We start from the raw sequence: 22,139 nt of genomic DNA on the forward strand, positions 1-22,139 counted from the left end.
TCTGTCCCTTCAGGTTCTGGTGGTGTCTCAGACGCAGCGGTCCTGCTGCACCTGGGCCCTCCTCTGCGGGAACCCAGAGGCCTTAAACAGTTTCCTATTGGGCCAGGGATGTGGGCAAGGGTGAGCAGTGTTGGTGGTCTCTTCTGCTCTGCAGCCTCAGGAGTGCCCACCTGACCAGGCAGTGAGGTCTCTCTCCCACGGGGTTTGGGAGCAGAGAGCTGCTGCGGGCCGGGATCCGCGGGTTTGGGACTCCCGGTAAACCCCGCAAGTGCCCAGTCCTAGAGGAATTTTTGCCTCTCTGTGTCCTGAGTTCACCAGGCAGGTCTCTTGCAGCAGAAAAGTTGGTCTTACCTGTGGTCCCGAGGCTCAAGTTTGCTCGTGTGGTGCTGCCTATGAGCTCTCCACGGTGGCAGCAACCAGGAAGATCTGCACCACCCTTTCCGGGAGCTTCCGTGCACCAGGGTTACAGACGGTGTTTGGTGTTTTCCTCTGGCGTCAGAGATGTGTGCAGAGTGCAGTCTCTTCTGGTTTCCCAGGCGTGTCTGCCTCTCTGAAGGTTTAGCTCTCCCTCCCACGGGATTTGGGTGCAGAGAACTGTTTATCTGGTCTGTCCCTTAAGGTTCTGGCGGTGTCTCAGACGCAGCGGTCCTGCTGCTCCTGGGCCCTCCTCTGCAGGAACCCAGAGGCCTTATACAGTTTCCTCTTGGGCCAGGGATGTGGGCTGGGGTGGGCACTGTTGGTGGTCTCCTCTGCTCTGCAGCCTCAGGAGTGCCCACCTGACCAGGTGGTGAGGTCTCTCTCCCACAGGGTTCGGGAGCAGAGAGCTGTTGCGTTTCAGGATCCGCGGGTTTGGGACTCTCGGTAAACCCCGGAAGTGCCTGGTCCTAGAGGATTTTTGCCTCTCTGTGTCCTGAGTTCACCAGGCAGATCTCTTGCAGCAGAAAAGTTGGTCTTACCTGTGGTCCCGAGGCTCAAGTTTGCTCGTGGTGTGCTGCCTATGAGCTCTCCGCAGCGGCAGCAACCAGTGACGCTGCCTTTTTTCTTTTCTCCCTACACCCTTCTGGTGGCTCAGGTTGGACAACTAGGTGCCCATGACCAACTCCTCATTGTGGATGAATTTACTCTGGTTGGACTTTCTCAGGAAAGGTATGACTAATTGGTCACTTAAACGCGTCAACTAATTGGTTAGTTTTAGTGTACTGAAGTGATAGTTTGCATTTAATTTTGAAATTTGAATTCAAAAAGAAGTGATGTAAAAGCTCTTTGTGTTTACTCACCTTCACTATAACCCTAGTTCTTAGAGCACATGAATCTCATTTTGGGTTCACTCATAAGAATGTATATTAGTATAGAACATTTCAATAAATAATTATATAAATATGTACACATATACTTAGAGCTTGTAAAATCTTTAAATATCTTAATGTTTATGTTCTAGAATAGAATATATTTACCTGTTTTATAATTAATTCTCATAAGTGATGTGGACAGGACATAATCTTCTGAAAGTCTGGTTTATTTCCCCAAACAGCAACCAGGCTGAGGAACCTAAGCACAAGTATTCTGAACATAGACTCCTCTATGACAGTGAGCACTGTTTCTTTATATTTTCTTCCTAGGGCAGCAGAACTCATGACTACAACCAGTTCCATGGTTACACTGGAAGTTGCAAATCAAGGCATCCTCTCTCACTGCCTGTCCACCTGTCTTACCCAGCCATTGTCCTCCATGGTGCAGAGAGGTAAGAGCTAGTGACTCAAGCCAGGTTAGCCAACATATAGTAATCCTGTATTGAGATATGGCTCCTCCTAAAGTTATCAAAATCTGGGGCTGGAAAGATGGTTCAGTATTTTACAACACCAGTGTTAGCTCACAACTGCCTAAAACTCTAATTTCAGGGGATTTGAAACCTTCTTTTAAGTTCTTTGGACACCAGTCAAGCATTCATGTGCACACATGCTGGGCAAACACTCATACACATAAATTATTTTTATAAAGTGAGACCCTAAAAGTCCCATGTAGTAGCTCCTACCACAGCTCTTGCTCAGCTTTTCAAGGAAGAAGTTAGTTGAGACTGAGTTCATGATGCTGAGAAATACTTCTGGATCATGATACAGATCAGATCTGATGGTACGGTTTACTAGATATATTCACAGTCTGTTAGGTGCAGTATTGTGAATCCTCTTCTGACCCTGACTCAGCTTTTATTTTTACTTTTTATTTTTTCAGTTTTATTTTTATTACGCTACTCAAGTAAATTAATACTAAATTAATGAATCTGGGAAAATGAGAATTAGTTTAAATGAGTAAATAAAATGTGAAATGTTTTTTATTGAAAGCATAGTGTCAAAATTATAGTTTTTAGCAGGGCATTTAAAATACATGCTTTTTAGAAAACCATTTATTTATTTCCTTTACAATCCTGTCTTCCCAGTAACCCACCATACAAATCTTCCCTCCATCACACTTTTCCTGAAATGGCAAAGCTTGTTTCGGGGTGTCAACGCCCATGAATGCTTTTTAAAAGATTGTAAAACAGATACCTGAGGAAAAAGTACGACTTTTATGCAGTTTTAAGCATCTGATTGTATACTTCTTTACATTTCACAAGAACAGACCCCTCTACCTAGACCTGAAGTTAGGAGCTAAATTTCAGGAGTGACAATGCCACAAACAGCATGCATCAGTGTATAGAAAAATCTTTTTATTCCTTTGTAGACACAGGAACAGCTGGCTACTTGGCCAGTGAGCCATAAAGCAGTGTCAGGTCTGGTTATATAACCATTCCCCAGTTTTTGTTACCTCCTCTGTGAGGAAGAAACATGCATGAAATTTTGCTAATATCTCTGGTGAGTCCCTGAAGTAGTATAGCTTCCTCTTTTCTTTTCTCAGCCTCTTACCCCTTCCAAGGAAGAGCTTAAGGAAGTTTTACCTACTTGAGCTCCACTGAGTAGAGGCTGGCAAGGGTCTCTAGTGTGACAGTGATATGTGGATCCATAGGTCCTCAGTGGAATCAAGCACATGCAGCCAGGAGCACCTGAACCCTTCCTCCAAGTCAGTTGCCCCTGCTTCCACTCTGACCAAGAGTGGTCCTGGCCATTGGGAAACCCCAGCAGAGGTGCTGCCCACCCCTGTTACTGTCTCCCAGCCCATATGAACAGACCTCCCTCCACCACCTCCTCTACCACAGGTCCACTACACCAGATATTGGTGGCATTTCAGTGGATTTGCCACTCCCCCCTCCTTCTGCAAACAAGGCAGCATCCCAGTCTGCACAGGTGGCTGGGAAAAAAGAGTGAGGAGCAGCAGTGGTGGTCTGAGATATAGAAGGCCTGTCTGGACAAGGAAGCAGAGAGGAAGCACAGGGAGCAGGAGAGGAAAGGGCGACAGATGCACTCTCATTCCCTGAACTTGCTTCCTTCTCATCTTTGACCACACCGACCAAACCAGGAAAACCTTCCACACTGCAGAGGCCCCAAGAAACAGTCATTCTGGTGTTGTAGTCCCTGCAGCAGCCCCCCACTATTGAGCACAGGGATCTGCAGTTCATAACTATCAGAAAAGAGGTGCTGTCCTCTGGGGAGTCTGTCTCCAGACCCATAAAAATAAGATGTCAGGAAGAAGCTGGAGAAGCAACAGCAAATGCACCTTGTGGATATGCTAAGCAAGGAGATCCATGAGTTGCAAAACAAGGGGGACGGTAGTGCAGAGGAGACTGACTGCCTGTGGACGCTTATGCTGGAGTGGCAGTTCCAGAAGAGACTTCAGGCCATATTTCTTGCGTTTCTCCCAGGTTCATTTCATAAAACTGTTCAAGAAGCACAACATTTGATGTTTCCATAGTAGAAATTTATAACAACAATGTTTTTGCCCTTCTGGCCTTAGACAGTTCTACAGTGGTGTCTATGGTTAAGTGCCAGGCAGTGAGAACCCAGGAGTAACATTCAGAGGTACAAAGAATGACCAGCAGGTGAGGTGCTCCTGGAGCCCAGTGTCCTGAGTGCAGGTCCTCAACCTTACAGCTGCCCACTCCAGCTGTGCCTGGGATGGAGCCAGTGCTACCAACTTAGGAGGCATCTCAGGGAGTGTGCTTAGTATGTGTCCCATTGCTTCAGTGCATGACAAGGTTAATCTGCAGGAGTAGCAAGGATTTTAGCCAGCTCGCGTTCTGTATCTGAGGAAGAACATGTCTTTAAGAACATCAAGATGCTCACCTCTAGCACATATCAGCTTTATATATCAAAGATATCATAATAAAGCTGTTTAAAACATAAAAAGTTATAAGGTAGCTCAAGGGTAGGATTACTGACCCTGAGTATTATATCTAATTAAACACACACACACACATACACACACACACACACACACACACACACACACACACAGAAAGAGCTACAAAAGTTGGAAAAATAAAAGAATCTTAAAAATATATAAATAAATGTATAATTATTAAAATCTATATGAGAGTCAATGTTTATCACCCAGCATTGAGGAAGGGGCTTAGAGAAATGAATTATCCCCCTCCAACCTCAAAAAACATACGCACACACACAATCAATGACATGTGTAATTATACCAGGAAATACCCGTATTTTATAGAATGCCATAATCGAAAGTAAGAACCATCTTTTTTGTTAAGGGTTGCCAATACATTCTTTTTCCAAGGTGTGTGCAGCTGTGCCAGTCTTGTTCACTATGGGATGGAAGAGGTCCCTGACCTGTGAGCCTAGAGGTGAGCAGGGGATCTTTGCTCCATTCTGAGACTGAGAAAGGCAGGATGCCCACTCAAGGGTCCATAGCAGGGAAGGTTTTCAAGCTATGACAGTGCTGGAAAAGCCTATACAAGGCACACAGTTAGCAGTGATGTGTTTGCAGGGAGTCCAAGGAACCAGCTTTGTACTGATGCAGGTGGGCAAGCATTTATCATCCACCTCCCACTATTACAGCAATGAGAGTATTGCTTAAGTTTTATTTCATAGATTTGATCCCTGACCAAAATACCAAAAACTGCACCCTTAATGATGTAGCAAATAGAATAGTGGATGCTAGGCCAGGAACCTATGATGCTTCTAATACCATTGTGTATTTCCGAGCAAGGAAGGAGAGGTATCAATGGACAGCAGTCTGTTTCCCCACGAGTACTCTACCACTGAGTTAGTAGCCTTAGCCCTCCTCACCTCTAGGAAAAGGGTGTCACTAAGTTGTCCAAGCTGATCTTAAACTCATGATGTAGACCAGGCTAGCCTTGAAGTTCTGATCCCCCTACCTACTGTGTGTCTTGAGTGTCTGGTATTACAGGCCCGTTTATCTATGGATTAGTAGCCCATGGAAGAGTCCATGATCCCATGACCCTCTAGTTCTCACCCTGTGGAGCTATTGGCCTAAGGGGGAGATGGAGTCCATCTGAAGGGATGGGTCAACAAGACAACTCTGTAGAGTGGGGAACTCATCATTCATATTGGGTCCCTGCTGGGAAGAGGAGAAATCAAGAGGAGGGAGGAGATTGGTGTTGGGGAATCCTCCTCTTCCTCATCTTTCTCCTCCTCCTCCTCCTTCTGCTGCTAATGCTGCTGGTGCTATTGCTGTTTCTCCTGTTGGTGCTGTAGCTTCTGCTGGTGTCTTTTCCTTGGCCATGTGTCTGAAATCACCTCCTGTTTATACTCAGGACATGACAGAATTTCAAGATGGCACTGTGAGAGAAAAAAAGTCAATTTATTCTAAGCAAAAATCTTATGCGGTAGAATACTTAGATTACCATTTGGAGCTTTGATTGCCTTATTATTTTATCAAATCTTCTCTTCTACTTCTCAGTTAAGATTTTTGAAAGAAATCATTTAGAAATGTTACATATATATATATATATATATATATATATATATCAATTGCTAGGTCTTAGGAATGAAAAAATCAGTATGCAAAACAATATGCATGCATGCAGGATTCTGACCATCAACAATAACCAACAAACTAGGTTGTTGATACTTATTCAGTGACAAACCTTGTTATTAATTTTAAGGCTTAAAGGAGTGGGATGTTACATTTGAAAACATAAGACTCTGTTCTGCAGCACTTGTGATTGATGACCACATGTGCTAGAACCAGTAGCCCATGGATGAGTCCATGAGCCCATGAATCTCTAGTCCTCACCCTGTGGGAGCTATTGGCCTAAGGGGGAGCTGGAGTCCATCTGAAGGGATGGGTCAACAAGAAAACTCTGTAGAGTGGGGAATTCATATTGAGTCCCTGCTGGGAAGAGGAGAAATCAAGAAGAGGGAGAAGGCTTGGTGTTGGGGAAACCTCATAAAAGAACTTAGAGAAGATACAAGGTAAGAATTGTGGGGAAAATGGAAAGCAGAGACAGAGGAAGGACCAGCATAGAACAAACTAGAAAGGACAAAGCACGAAGGTACCTGGGCTGTGCCTGCTGCTTGTTATCTGGACTCTCCCTGTGGCTCATTTCTGGGGTGAGATTCTGTTCTGCCCCAGGCGAGGTTTCTTTCTCCTTGGCAAGCAGCAACAAAGCTTTATCAGGGCATTTGCTATATTCCTGGTCCACCCCTTAAAACCTCTGTGCCGGACCCTGCTGGAGATGGGCTTATCCTCTAATGGGGCTCTGTGGGAGAGTAGATTATCTTCTTTTATTTCCTTGTTGCTACTCTTCTCACTGAAGATGCTTGTTGTTTGAATGTATGGGACACTCATGGCACATTTGTGATAGTGGTCCTGTGTAGGTGTCATCGGTAGTGGCCTGAGACGACCAGCCACAGTGGACCTTCTTCCTCCTTTTGTATGAACCTTCTGGCCATAATGAGATACATGACCTTGGGAGAATGACACCTGCAAGGTGTCAAGGACTGGCAGGCTTCCACTCCTCTTTCTTTGTAATCTAAAAGCAGCAGCAGGATCAAGGCTAGGAAATGGGGCTGCAATGGGACTCACTTGCTGTGCCTGGGCTGTGCAGCCATACCCCGGGAGAGCCTGCTGTTGTAGGAAGCAATAAGTTGCCATTTCCTCATTATATTTTCTTTTTATTAGGGAGTATTTTATTACAGAGGCTTGAAATCCCATGCATTTCATCGCACCCAAAATTTCAGGGTCTGGCCTGAGGGGAAGCAGTTCTTCACAGCGAACTGTGAACCTCTTCCCGTGTTCTTTGAACCAGGCGTGTTTCATCACCTCGCTGGCTGTTGGTCTATACATTGGATTTACTGTTAGTAATTGACTAAGGAGGTTCTCCAGTTCTTCTGAAACCCCACAGGGGGCAGGATACCCCCCTGCAACAACTTGTTTTTGTAATTCTTGGATGATCACAGAATCAAATGGGAGCTTTCCCACTACCATATAATACAAGACCACTCCTATTGTCCACATATCATTCTTTATCCCGTCATACAGAAGTCCAAGGAAGCGTTCCGGGAAACCAAAAGAATACGCACCGCAGTGCTGGTTTAGCATTTGTCCAGGTTGTGTTTCGGTGCTAAGCCCAAAGTCGATGACTTTGACCTTTTTGTTTTTATCAATCATTATATTGTCCACTTTCAGGTCTCGGTGAACAATCCCCTTTCCATGGCAGTAGCTCACTGCTGATAATATCTGTTCAAATATTTGCCGGGCCTCATCCTCCTCTATGTGCCCTGACTCTCTGATGTACTGGTAGAGTTGTTGGCCTTCCACCAGCTCCATTATGAGGTATATTCTAGTTTTGTTTTCAATGACTTGTAAGAGAGAAACAATGTTGGGGTGGTTGATCTTTCTCATTATGTTTGCTTCTGTCATGGCTGGCCGGAACCACTGCTTGTTCTTTCGGAGAACTTTGACCGCCACTGGGGTTCCTGTGAGCCGGCGGTGGGCCAGGAGGACCTTGGCATGGCTTCCTTTTCCAATAGTCTTCAGTACTTTATATTGGGAATGAAAGGTTCCCTCCTGAGAGATACTGGGATCGGGACTAGAAGGTGGTAACTCTTCCTCAGTCTCTGTAGGCATTTTATCAGTACTAATGCTACCTAAAAATAACAAACAAATGGAATCAAATAATGAAAAAGATGGAGCAATTCAGGAACTAAAATTACACATGTGGAACCTAAAAGAAACAAATGAAACAAAAAGAAAAAAATAATAACAAAGAAAAGACTAGACTAGAAAAATAGAGTAAAATTATGAACAGGGGGAAATATGAAGAATCATAAGTAAAAGCCACCCAAATAACCATCCCCAAAAGAGAAAGCCAAGAGCACACAAATACTAAATGTAATGATGAAAATAAAAATCGTTATACTACAATAGGATTGGGCGGCCAAAGCTGATCAATACTGTGAATGGATGTAGTTTGAAGAAAAAGGTCAGATGAAAGAAACGAGAGGAGAAAGAATTAGTATAAGACAAAACAAACAAATGTAAAAAGCCAACACTTAAGGGAAAACTCCATTGAATTTCAGGACCTAGTGATCCACAAAAATCCACAACTCTCCAGAGCAAAATACTGAAAATTAAAATTAACCAACCACAAGGAATGAGGCAGTTAAATATCAGTGAATAGTAAACCTTAAACAAAGGCCGAAGAGTCAAAGTGTCACAAAGGGCAAATTTGTATCAAGTCTAAGCCAATGATTGCTTGTACTCAATAAATGGAGAAACAGGAATAATGTAAAAGGATGAAACCGCAGGGCATTGAAAATGGAGATAGAGTTAATCATCCGACTGCAGAACCGTAAATAATCAAAGCAGTAATATAGCATGTGAGAACATAAAAACCACCACCAAAATGAATCCAGCAATCCATAATAAATAAATAAATAAATAAATAAATAAATAAATAAATAAATAAAACAAAACCACAATAAGGAAATAGCCAGTGGTCTTGAGAATATATGGCCTAATTCTATCTCTTAAACACATAGAAAAAAATCAATCCATAAATAAGCAGCCAGCAGTCTACGTAGGCCTTTAATCTGATATTATGGGGTTGGCATATCAAATTCCTGGGAGCCACTGGAGAGCCAAGACAGGTACTTGGGCAGCTGCAGGCCAGTGAGAGAGCCTGTCTTGAAAATGAGGTTGAGGACCTGCCTCAGGAACAGGAGCCAGGGTGACTTCTAGCCTCTACACTCTTTTGCACTGAGGTGCAGGTAATATAGATACAAGGGGCAAAAGGGGATGGGCACGTGCGTGCACACACAAACACACACACACACACACACACACACAGGCACACACACAGACAAACACCCAGATTCATACAAAACACACTCACGTAGGAACAGGCACACACATACTTACACACAAGTAAACCTGGAAAAATGCACATCACAGACACACACACACACACACACACACACACACACAGGGACACACACACACACAAAAGAAGTGGTACACACATACAAACATACACACAAACAAACCTGTAAACTCACACACTCCTACATATACTGACAAACACACAAGCGAAAGTGTACACACACTCACACACAGGCAAATCTGTCAGCACACACTCTCTTACACACACTGATACATACACATATACACAGTACAGTAAAATCCAATACAACCACACACAGCTCACAAGATACAACCAAGTCGCAGAGGGCTCCACTCCACACCTCCTCTCAAAGCACTCAAAGAAATCCAGGCCTGGCAACAGCTTAACATCTGTTGGCTGGGACGCCTCACAGTCGCTCCTCATGAGGTCACAATAGGACCTGTCATGACATGGTTGGGAAGGGCTTCAAGGCTCTGGCTTCTGTGGGCTATGGAGAGATTTAAGGCTTTTAGAAATCAAAGCCTGTAAGATGTTTACCTCTCCTCGGTTCTCTGTTTTGAATGTTTTCTATGCCTCCTGCTTCAAAGTCGCCATGTCTACACTCAGGGTGTCACTTTTTCATTGAATTCTGAATGATTAGCCTCAAAATGATGGTACACTGTTAAAAAAAATAAAAAAAAAAACAAAGCTGTGTTTCTAAACTGACCCATCAAGATGACACTGATTTCATAAATCCTCAGAAAGGCTCTAGGTTATCATCAAACACCTGAGACAAAGCTGCAGGGATAGGCAGAGCACTTGCCTCCCAAGGGTAAGGAATTGAGTTTCAATCCCCAAAACCCCCATCAATGTTGGATGCATCAGCAAAGCCCACAAGCTCAGCATCTGTGGAGTGGGGAGGGGTTGGGGCTTGAAGACAGGTGGTCTGACATGCAGGCGTGAGGACCTGTCCAGAGGATGGCCTCTGACAGGACATGGAGTAGTGGTATGCATGGACACCTAGGCACATAAGGGGGTATGCATACACAGGCAGACACTTCCTATCACACAGAGGTTGGCATGATGTATAGAAAACCAAGTCCATCCTGAGTGTAGGGCTCACTTTAAATATTAAGGTCCAGTGATGGAAGAGGCATGTATGAGGACAAGGAGCCCTGTGCAACCTGGGGCCAGAAGGAACAGAGTGGCTATGCTGACACAGTTGAAATGAATTCTCAATCACAGTCTGTGACAGCCAGGTCACAGGACCCAGTCTGCTGTGTTATTTGTGAGCAGCCAGTGCAGCCAGAAGCTAACTATTGAGCACTGACTGGCCCAAGCCCAGAAAGGGTCTCTGTTTCTCAGATTGCTGGGGGCAGTGCAGTGTGTAGCGCTTTCCTTCTGAAGACTCTTCTGGGGTTTGGAGTCCCCTGTAGAGGACTCTCATGGCTGCAGACACTAAGCCTGGGAGGAAAGATCCTCATCTGTAGAGTTCACTGAAAGGCCTGAGAGCAGAAAAGGAAAGAAACAGCAAAATGTGCCACCTCTGCTCACTGTGGTTCAGCTTCTGCCTTTGCAGCTGAGCTCAGGTGCCCTGGAGTCCTCCCTAGCCTGAGTCAGTGATCTCAAGTTTAAGTCCCTACACCCTGGTTTGTAGTATCAAACAAAGCACAGTTTCAGGCAAGAAAAGCTGTGAACACCATCTAGACATTGTTGTCTACATTTGAGGGGGACTGTTGAGCCCCAAAAGGAGCAAGGGTTACAAGGTCAGGTATTATAGGAATGGCCAGGGTTGGAATCCAAGTTCCAATCTCCCTTTGCTCTGGGCAGAGGGTAGGCCTGGCAATTGGTTCCTGCTGTGTACATGGGGAGAATCAAAGGGTCTTATGGGATCGCTGGCACAGACCTGCCCAAGCATGGCTTAGGGAGCCTCACACCAACTCAATATTTGATGTGTTCCCAGTTTTGTCTACCACCCTCAGCTGTGTGCCATTTTCCCTGCCTCCTGCAAGGGACCCTAAATATCTTCCTATAAAAGGCGATCAAGGAGGAGTTGCACAAGGACAGGTGGGGCTCTGTGGGGAGGTTCACATGGGCTAACACATTAGAGGGCCACAGTCCCTGGATTGATGCTGGATGGACACCCTCCTCTGACATCCAACAGAGAGATCTTCACAGAGATCAAGAGAAGGCTTCTCTGAATAGCTGTGCAGAGCACCTCCGATTCATGGACTTAGGACTGACACCCATAGGATGCTTTTGAGGAGCCAATTGTGATTCAAGGGCTCATCTGCCTGGGTCCATGTGCCTCTAGAGATGAGCCCAGGACTTGGCTGTGGCTGGTTATGGGGTCAGATCAGAGGATTGGAGGGGGCTTGTCCTTGGCTCCTGGGAGTAGAGCAATTTTTCTTTCCCTGCCCCTACTTTTTTTGCTTTTCTTTCCTTGGCATAAGGAGGGACTGGAAGAAGTCTGTCTATGGGGAGTGAGGCTGGCTGGGAAACTGCTCGCTGTTCTACATTGTCATGCAGCTGGGGGCTTGGGGTTGTTGGCAGGATAACCTCTGCACCATTCCAGTCTGCTTCTCTCCACTTTATCCATGCATCCCTGTCCCAGGGCTGGGAGACCTGGATACAAAAGTCCCACCTGTGGCTTCCAGTCCAGGGATGGAGTCCCTCAGTGAATGGATTCCAGATGGTTCTGTGTAAAGCTGCATCGAACAGGGTAGTTACTGAACATGTGGGTACATGGAGGAGGATACTGCACTGCACCCACCCACATTTCATATAAAACCAATCCTCATGCTCTGGTACTAATTGGTTCTTTTTATACCTTTCACCATTTTTGCTATTCACTGTACTGTTAAGGGTGGATTTTCATTGTTTCACTTCTGCAAAAAGACAGAGTTTAGCATTGGAGACTCCCTACAGCCTGGCTGGAAGGGAGGCCTGCACCCATGTGTCCTTCTAGGAAAAAGCTCTTTCATAGGATGCCTCCCTGAGTCCCAGGATGTGTGGAGGGCTCTGTGCCCTACCCAGGGTTGACCTCAGTATATTAACGGGAGCAGAGGCTTCTCTCTGATAGAACAGTACCACCCTCCTGCAAGATGTCTATGATGGTTTGTATATGCTTAGCTCAGGGAGTGGCAATATTAGGAGGCGTGGTCTTGTTAAAGTAGGTGTGTCACTGTGGGCATGGGCTTTAAAACCCTTTTCCTATCCACATGCAAGCCAATCTTCCCCAAGAAGCCTTCAGATGAATATGTAGACCTCTCACTTACTCTGGCACCATGACTGCCTGGATGCTGCCATGCTCCCAGCTTGATGATACTGGACTGAGTCTCTGAACCTGCAATCCTGTGTCCATTAATGTTGTCCTCATAAGAGCTGCATTGGTCATGGTGTGTCTGTTCTCAGCAGTAAACCCCTAACTGAGACAATGTCAATGTTCCCTGCTCCAGCTTCCTGGCTATAGAAGCTTCACACATGAGCGGCATTCTCTTGGGATATGGGCTTAATAGGCTCTAGGCTGTCTGCTTGATCTGAGAGTGTTAGGACATCCTGCTCCTAAGGGCATTGTTACTGTTCCCATGCAATACTGTGAAAACATCAGCAGACTCATGCTTTCTTACCCCCCTGAACACAATGCTGCCTTTTCCAGGAGTGGATCCAACAGCTCTCAGAACCTCCTCAGGAACTATGTGTTACCCAAGGATTACCTGCACTTGCTTACACACCCCTATTCTGTGTCCTGAAAACTTTTCAAAGCCCATTCATCTGAGACTGGTGAGTTCAGGATAGTAGTCCCAAGTGTCTTGTCCTAAGCTGACAGTTCATTCTCATGAGGCATCACTTACCCTTGACAGAGGATTTTTCCAAGGGGCATTGGATGTGCAGGAGAATTGTGTGTGCTGACTCCTGTCAGATCAGCACAGGATACCATCAAGGCCCCATTTGCTCTTGATTTTGGAACTCATGGTCTTGGCACTGTCTTGTTGTTATTTAGGTCCCTGTCAGTCCCTAATTGAATTTTAGCATGGGAACCCAGGGCAGTTGTCTTCAAAAATATTCCTAGTATGGGCCACATATTCACCTTGCCAGACATAAAGCACAAAGAAACACCAGGCAGGCAGAGAACCCTCAGGGGCTGGAACTGGCATGTTCAAACACTCTGGCTTGACCTTGGCCAGCACAGATTCAGAGAACATCTTCTATGTAGGAAGATCTCCTTCCTCCTCTCAGAGTTTAGGACATCTAGAGGTAGGCTAAGGTGCTGGCACAATGTGAGCAGAGGCAGCACTCTGGGCTTGTTCAGTGTCAAAGCCTCCCTGCCACCCCTGTATCACAGTCACAGCAGCCCATCTCATGAGAATTCTAGGGCTGCTGATATCCTGGATGAATAATCCATGTTCTGCTGCTAGTTTCTTTGCTTCCACATGGACAACTGAGAGAAGGGATTGATTAAGTGTAGGTGAGGAAGCCCTGCAAATATCTACTTGGTGTTAATAAAGACAATGGGTTCTGACTGGCAAGATCTTTGAATTAGATTTTGAAAAATGCCACCTAGGAACAGTTAGTAGGTACTCTCAGGAAGGTGCAGCATGGTGGGCACAATGGGACAGGATCCCTGAGGCTGGTGCAGTGGGACAGGGTCGTTGGGGCAGGTAAAACTGAGTAGGAAACGTGAGCCAGGAACAACCGGGCAGGGACCCTGGTTCAGTTACAACAGAGCAGGAATCCTGGGGGAGATGCAAGGGGGCATGAGTCCTGGGGAAGGGATCTTGTAGTTGTGGCCCTGTGGCATGTGCAACTGGCAGGGACCCTGGGGCAGGTGCACTGTGACGTGCACCCAAGCTGGAATGTTCAGACAGGTGTGTGTTTGCTTCATGCAGCTGCTGTCTGAAGTAGAGAACACTGGCAACTGCCCCAGAGGGGATTTTGGGAACTCCTTCCAAGAATCCCTTAGCTCCTAACTGAGAAGCTATACATTCCACAGATGGACCTTTATTGAGATGAGCAGATTCTAAGGGAGCTGCCTTGAATGAACAGCCAAAGAAAGCAGAAATGAAGAACAAGCAATTGCAGCAGACATGTTCAGTGTGTTTTCGACCAGAAAAGTAGGACTGGAAGAAACTGATTAAGTCAAATCACTTCACTGTCTATCCATCCATCCATCCATCCATCCATCCATCCATCCACCCACCCACCCACCCATCCATCCATCCATCCATCCATCCATCCATCCATCCATCCATCCATTTCCCTGAGGGAAGTCAGCTTTTCTTTCTGAGAAGGTCAAAGCAGCGCTCCCTTGTGGTGACAATGAGGATTGCAGGCAGTGAGATAAGTGGGTATGTATTTATTTATTTATTTATTTATTTATTTATTTATTTATTTATTTATTTATTTATTTATTTATTTCATGATCTGCGATAGACTGCCACTTGTGGCCAGTCCCCATCTGCATCAGCTGTACCATAAACCCAGTCTCAGTGTGACACAGAAAAGGCCTAATTGGAAAGTATGTCCTCTCTCTAAGCGACACTGTATAATAACATACTCTGGACTGCAGGTCAGTCAAGGCCTGTGTTTAGGAGACTTGTGGACAGATGAATGTCTGTGAGTCTGGACTTAGACTCTGTGGAGGGCTCAGGTCACCTGACTGTCCTGAAGCTTCCCACTGTGATTTATTTCCCTCCTACAGAGCCAGCCACCTCAGCAACTGCATTTCCTGGTTATCCCCTAATCCACTTACACTGTGTAGAGTGTTCAATCTCAGGGAGGGCCTGGGAATCTGAGAGACACCACTGAGCCCCCTGGGCCTGGCTGACTCAACCTGAGGCTACTCTGTGTGTCTTCATTTTGCTCACCCTCCAGAGACCTCAAAAGTCAGCAGTGAGCTTGCTGAGAGGTCAGGAACCTCCATATTGGCCCAAGAGCAACTGTCCTCTTTTACAGGTTCATCCACAGAGCTTGTAATTCTGATTGGTGCAACAGTCAGGAAGAGTGAAAGATGTCATCTCCCAAGGACAAGTGCTGTGCTAGTGGACACTGAGGAACTTCAGGGATCAAACCCTTCCCCATTCTTCTCCAGCCTCTCTTGTTCTTCGTTGAGATGTTTCCTGCAGATCTAAAAGATATAGGCAATCCATGACATGGGTTTGAACATAATCTCGACATTTTATTCATTGCCTGATAACTAAGACTAGGTAAAATTTATTTATTTATTCATTCATTCATTCATTTGTTAAACATACGTACAGGGTAGCTGTATTTAGAAAGACCAGAGAGGGCATCAGATGTCATTAGAGACATTTCTGAGCCTCCATGTGTTTGCTGGGATTTGAACTCAGGACCTCTGGAAGAGCATTCAGTGCTCTTAGTCACTTACCAATCTTTCCATTTTCCAGGCTAAATTTTTACTTCCAATAATGTCTTCTTTATTCAGGTTACATCCTGATCCCAGTCACTCTCCCTCTTCCCTTCCCAGTCCCACCTTACAAATCCTTTCTACCATAATGCTCTCCCTTCTCTTTGGACAAGGGGAGAGTCCCTGGGTACCACACCACCCTGGGACATCTAGTCCCAGGTGGCCCGAGCACATTCTGCCCCACAGATTTACAATCAGGCAGTCCGGGTATGGGGAACAGATCCAATGGCAGGCAACACAGACTGAGACAGCCCTGGATCTACTTGTCAGATGACCCACATGGAGACCAACTGCAGATAGCTAACCCGGCTCTGGGGTTGGTTGCACAGGCTCTAGCATACTCCATGGTCCAAGGTATCTGACTGTCGGGGACTTCTTGTAGTGTTTTAACCCAACCAGTTTCCTTGTCACTCTCCCCCCACTCTTCCACAAGACTTCCCGAGCTCTATCTGAGGATTGGCTGTGGCTTTCAGCTGCTGAGTGAAGCCTCTGGAGACATGTGTGCTACTTTTCTGTCTGCAAGTAAATCAGAAAGAATATCATAAATAGTGTCAGAGGTTGTGTCTGTCACATGAGACAGATCTCACTTTGTGTCAGTCATTGACTGGTTGGTCCCTCAATATCTGCTTTACCTTTATCCCTGCACACTTATTGGCAAGACAGATTTCGAGTTGAAAGTTTTGTGAATGTATTGATGTCTCCTTCCTCTTCTAGAAGTGTTTCTTGTTACAGGAGGTGGCCATTTCGTTTTCATGCTCTGGTAAGCCTGCAAGGGAGGCTTTGTGTTGGGTCCAGTAGTTAAAAGCAAGACCTGGGAAGAGGAACGGCAGAGTTGTGATCTAGGACTTCCTGCAGCAGCCAGCTCTGGGTCCTGGGAGCCTAGGCAGGCTTTGCAGTCATAGAGCTCCATCCACTGCCCATGTCCCATCCTGACACTTTCTCCATCTCTATTACAGACCATTGTAATTCTGGCATAGTCGCTCTGTCCTGGGCCCGATAGGCCATCCTACCCTGGAAGAACAGAGAGTTCAAGGACGGCCAAATTTCACTTAAGCAAACTTGTTCTCAGACTGTGTGGTTGCTCTGTCTTAGCTCTCATAACACACTTTCCTCTACGTTGCCTTAGGCTGTATCCTCCAAGCATCCCACCATGCATCAGCTCCATATCCTGACGAACCTACCCTAGGGTCCCTGATAATTCCAGATACTTTAATGTTCTCCCAGGATAGACTGTGGCCTCCGGTGTGGCTCACATTGATCCTAGAAGTTCTTGGGAGCCTCCATGCCATGGCATAGGATGTCTCTGAATCCGCACTGGCCTGAGGGATTCCATCTGGCACAGGATTCTCTCCCTATTGTTGAATTTTGGCTCTTACGTTTTTCAGGAATGGCTCTGCATGTGGTCAACACACACTACCCTGGAAGACCAGAGAGTTCAAGGACGGCCAACTTTCACTTAAGCAAACTTTTTCACAGAGTGTGTGGGTCCCATCAGCAGAGAGTAGCCTCCACATTGCAATGATGTGCAAACTTCTGCCTTTCAGCCATGATGGAGGGTAGCCTGAGGACCCTCCACAAGCCACAGGTGGGTGATGTGTAAATTGGGCATGTTATTGGGTCAGGTCTTCAGTGCAGTGCCTTAAGCTGACAGCCTTTTGGGAGGGCATATGCTTCTCTATTAAATGAACTGGTTCCACTGTTGGCCTGGACTCTGCTGTGTCTGCCGCTCATGCTCTCCTCCAAGTCTCTAACTGTCCCTAACTCTCCTTGACTGGCTGGTCAATCAGTCTTCATACCAGTCTAGAGCCGTTCTATAAACACAGAGCCCAGACTGTCCTCTGCCGACGTTTAACAGGGCTGCTGGTTTAGTGTCCTGGGTTCCCTATGGGGGTGCAAACTCAAGTTTCTTAGGTCCCTATGTGTCTGACAAAAAGCCTTTAGAACAAGGTAGATGTGAAGAAATCAGGAAATAAACTCCTGCAGTACTTCATGTCTACCACTGGAGGGCTCTACACTTTTCTGGTCCTGGTGTGCTACTCAGCAAACCCTCTCACTGGAAGGCCCTGTGCCTGAAGCAGAGAACCTCTGCTAAACACAATGTTACCAAGAAACTGGCTGTATCTTCATGGCAGCCTGTAGAAGATTCTCCACGACCCTGAGGACCCAATTGGGAAACCTTAGGTAGGCAGGGTGTGGGAGCCACCAGGGCTGTATGGAGACCTTACCCAGAATTTAATCTCCAGCTGTGCATTCCGATTAACATGACCCACACTCCTATGAAGGTCTCTGGGTGGCTCCTGATATGAGTTGGGGGAGGGGGGAGGACAAGGAAGCTGGGTCAAGACAGAAGCACTGTCCTTACTCACTGCATCTGGGATTGTTCCTGCCCTAACTGGGAAGCAGGAACCAAACACCCCCTCCTCATGGGACTGTCCGTGATGAGGCCAGCTGAGGATCTGAACTGTCAGCAAGAAAGACAGGAGCTGTATGTGCCACAGACCAGAGCACAGTGTCCCGCATAAGCCCATCTCTCAAATGATGCCATCTCCTCCCCAGAGTGGCTCCAGTCTGGGTTAGGAGTAGGTCATGTATTCCGAGCTCTCTGCTACTCCTGCAAACACAGCAATGGTGCCTTCTCATGCTCATCTATACTGAGCCTAGGGAGCAGCCAGAGGTCATACTCATGGGAATTCAGACTCAGTTCAATCTGCTATCCTGTAGCCCATGAGTCTGGACTCAACTTTACTGGTCAAGGCCAGTGGTTTATTTCCTGAACAAGACTTTGAGAATGTTAGTGACACATTGTATGCCCTTGGCTGGCCTTCACTCTAATAGCCCTGAGTGACCATTCCAGCCTTCCCTCAGGGATTCAGATCATCATTGGCCAGATCAGGCTCTTTGCTACCTGGTCCTATAGCTCACCTCCACTGTAGTTCATGTGTCCTGACTGCTGCAGCTGCTCCAGAAGCTACCAGATGTCTTCCCACAGAATCCTGTAGTCCCTGTGGGCTCATCCACAGACATCTCACACTCTCCCTGCTGGGAGTTAGGTTGGATGCCTGCTGTGTGGGAGCTGCCTTGGCTTGTGGAGCAGAGTCAGAAGCAGTGGAGGAGATGTTGTCTGCTGCTCTTAATGTCCTCAGTGCCCAGGGCTTGCCTGTGGTGTGGTTGTGGTCCAGCTCCAGTTAATCACTGATATAAATTCAGCCCGTAGAAGCTGCGTACCCCATGAGGCACAGGGAGGACCATGACTGAGAGGGAACCATGCAATCCAGGACCCTGTTGGGATCAGGGAATATTCCAGGTCCCCTCTCACGCAGGATGCAAGGCTAGGAGCTCTGTGTGCCCTGACACAGGGGCATGGGACCGTGACTCCCATGAAATGCTCCTTCATACCTATTACATCATCAGCTTTGAGAAGGTCTTCCTCAGTAAGAACATTCCACACTGCTTGCCTCTGCCATCTGGCTCTCTTTTCCAGGGCTGCATGCCCTCAGGAACATTGACATGTCTTCTATGAAAATTAATATTCTGTTAAATCATTTTGATAAACAGTTCTCAGCATGATATCTGTGCCCAGAAGTAGTCATCAGCAATTCTCACGGGGACAGGGAATCAAAATCTTCCCCCTGCTCTTCATCCTCCTCTTTCTCCTCCTCTTCCTTCTCTTCCTCCTCCTCCTCTTCTTTCTCCTCTCTTCATCTTCCTCCTCCTCCTCCTCCTCCTCCTCCTACACTCCTCCTTCTCCTCCTCCTGCTGCTGCTGTGCCTAATGCTGCTTCTGCTATTGTTGCTACTCCTGTTGCTGCTGTAGTTTCTGCTGGTGTCTTTTCCATTGCCATGTGTCTGAAATCACCTACTGTTTATACTGAGGACATGAAAGAATTTCCAGATGACATTGTGAAATAGACAAGACAATTTATTCCAAGCAAAAAAGACAGTGAGGTAGAATTCTTAGCTTACCATTTGGGGCTTTGATTTGCCTTACTATATTATAACATCTTTTTTCTACTTCTCAGTTGAGGTCTTTGAAAGAAACCATTTAGACCTATTACCTATAAAATTCAATAGATCACTAGGTCTTAGGAACAAAAAAAAAACAGTATGTAAAACAATATGCATGCATGCAGGATTCTGACCATCAACTATAACCCACAAACTAGGTTGTTGATACTTATTCAATGACAAACCTTGTTAATTAGTTTTGAGGCTTAATGGAATGGGATGTTACATTTGAAAACATAAGACTCTGTTCTGCAGCACTTGTGATTGATGACCACATGTGAAAAGATCAGTAGCCCCTGGAGGAGTCCATGAGCCCATGAACCTCTTGTCCTCACCCTGTGGGAGCTATTGGCCTAAGGGGGAGCTGGAGTCCATCTGAAGGGATGGGCCAACTAGAAAACTCTGTAGAGTGTGGAACTCATCAATCCTATTGGGTCCCTGCTGGGAAGAGGAGAAATCAAGAAGAGGGAGAAGGCTTGGTGTTGGGGAAACCTTATAAAGAACTTAGAGCAGATACAAGGTAAGAATTGTGGGGAAAATGGAAACCAGAGACAGAGGAAGGACCAGCATAGAGCAAACTGAAAAGGACAAAGCACAAAGGTACCTGGGCTATGCCTGCTGCTTGTTCTCTGGACTCTCCCTCTGGCTCATTTCTGGGGGGAGATTCTGTTCTGCCCCAGGCGAGGTTTCTTTCTCCTTGGCATGCAGCAACACAGCTTTATCAGGGCATTTGCTATATTCCTGGTCCACCCCTTAAAACCTCTGTGCCGGACCCTGCTGGGGATGGGCTTATCCTCTAATGGGGCTCTGTGGGAGAGTGGGTTGTCTTCTTTGATTTCCTTATTGCTACTCTTCTCAGTGAAGATGCTTGTTGTTTGAATGCATGGGACACTCACGGCACATTTGTGATAGTGGTCCTGTGTAGGTGTCATCGGTAGAGGCCTGAGACGACCAGCCACAGTGGATCTTTTGCCTCCTTTTGGATGAGCATTCTGGCCATAGTGAGATACGTGACCATGGGAGGATGACACCCGCAAGGTGCCAAGGACTGGCAGGCTTCCACTCCTCTTTGGTTCTAATCTAAAAGCAGCAGCAGGATCAAGGCTAGGGAATGGTGCTGCAACGGGACTCATTTGCTGTGCCTGGGCTGTGCAGCCATCCCCCTGGAGAGCCTGCTTTTGTAGAAAGAAATAAGTTGCCATTTCCTCATTATATTTTCTTTGTTTTAAAGAGTGTTTTACTACAGAGGCTTGGAATCCAATGCTTTTCATGGCATCCAAAATGGCCGGGTCTGGTGTGAGGGGAAGCATTTCTTCATAGGGACCTATCAATCCGTTCCAGTGTTCTTTGAACCAAGGGTGTTTCATCGCCTTTCTTGCTGTTGGTCTAAAGTTGGGATTTACCCTCAGTAATTTACTAAGGAGGTCCTCCAGTTCTTTTGAAACCCCACAGGGAGCAGGATATACCCCTGCCACTACTTGTCTTTGCAGTTCTTGGATGATCACTGAATCAAATGGGAGCTTTCCCACTACCATACAGTACAAGACCACTCCCATAATCCACATATCATTCTTCGGCCCGTCATACCGATGGCCAAGGAGGAGTTCAGGGGAACCAAAAGAGTACGTGCCGCAGTGGTGGTTTAGCATTTTTCCAGGTTGAAATTGGGTGCTAAGCCCAAAGTCGATGACTTTGACCTTTTTGTTTTTATCAATCATTATATTGTCCAGTTTGAGGTCTCGGTGAACAATCCCCTTTCCATGGCAGTAGCTCACTGCTGACAATATCTGTTCAAATATTTGCCGGGCCTCATCCTCCTCTATGTGCCCTGACTCTCTGATGTACTGGTAGAGTTCTTGGCCTTCCACCAGCTCCATTATGAGGTATATTCTCGTTTCCTTTTCAATAACTTGTATGAGAGACACTATGTTGGGGTGGTTGATCTTTCTCATTATGTTTGCTTCCATCATGGCTGGCTGGAACCACTGCTTGTCCTTTCGCAGAACTTTGACAGCCACCGGGGTTCCTGTGAGCCGGTGGTGGGCCAGGAGGACTTTGGCGTTGCCCCCTTGCCCAATTGTCCCCAATACTTGGTATTGGGAATGGAAGTTGCCCTCCTCAGAGATACTGGGCTCGGGTGTAGGGGTTGGTAACTCCTCCTCAGTCTCTGTAGGCATTTTATCAGTACTAATGCTACCTAAAAATAACAAAAATGGAATCAAATAATGAAAAAGATGGAGCAATATAGGAGCTAAAATTACACTTGTGGTACCTAAAAGAAACAAACAAAAGAAAAAGAAAAAAAAACAAACAAAGACAAAGTAAAAACTAGACTAGAAAAATAGAGCAAAATTATGAAAAAATTAAGGGGAAAATATGAAGAGTCATAAGTAAAAGCCACCCAAATAACCAACCCCAAAAGAGAAAGCCAAGAGCACACACATACTAAATGCAATGATGAAAATAAAAA

At 46.1% G+C, this 22,139-nt stretch overlaps 2 pseudogenes across 1 annotated transcript; both read right to left on the reverse strand.

The window, feature by feature from the left end:
• Window positions 1-4,557: 4,557 nt before the first annotated feature.
• Window positions 4,558-9,433, reverse strand: LOC148007132 (sperm motility kinase Y pseudogene; annotated as a pseudogene). Its single transcript, XR_015646214.1, has 2 exons — window positions 6,411-9,433; window positions 4,558-5,690 (listed from the first exon to the last, which is right to left on the reverse strand). The product of XR_015646214.1 is annotated as a sperm motility kinase Y pseudogene (transcript).
• A 10,883-nt stretch (window positions 9,434-20,316) lies between these two features.
• On the reverse strand, window positions 20,317-21,858 carry LOC148007133 (sperm motility kinase Y pseudogene; annotated as a pseudogene).
• Between the last annotated feature and the right edge of the window lie 281 nt (window positions 21,859-22,139).

Source organism: Rattus norvegicus, chromosome 1, assembly GCF_021556685.1.
Source record: "Rattus norvegicus strain SHRSP/BbbUtx chromosome 1, alternate assembly SHRSP_T2T, whole genome shotgun sequence".
Taxonomy (NCBI): domain Eukaryota; kingdom Metazoa; phylum Chordata; class Mammalia; order Rodentia; family Muridae; genus Rattus; species Rattus norvegicus.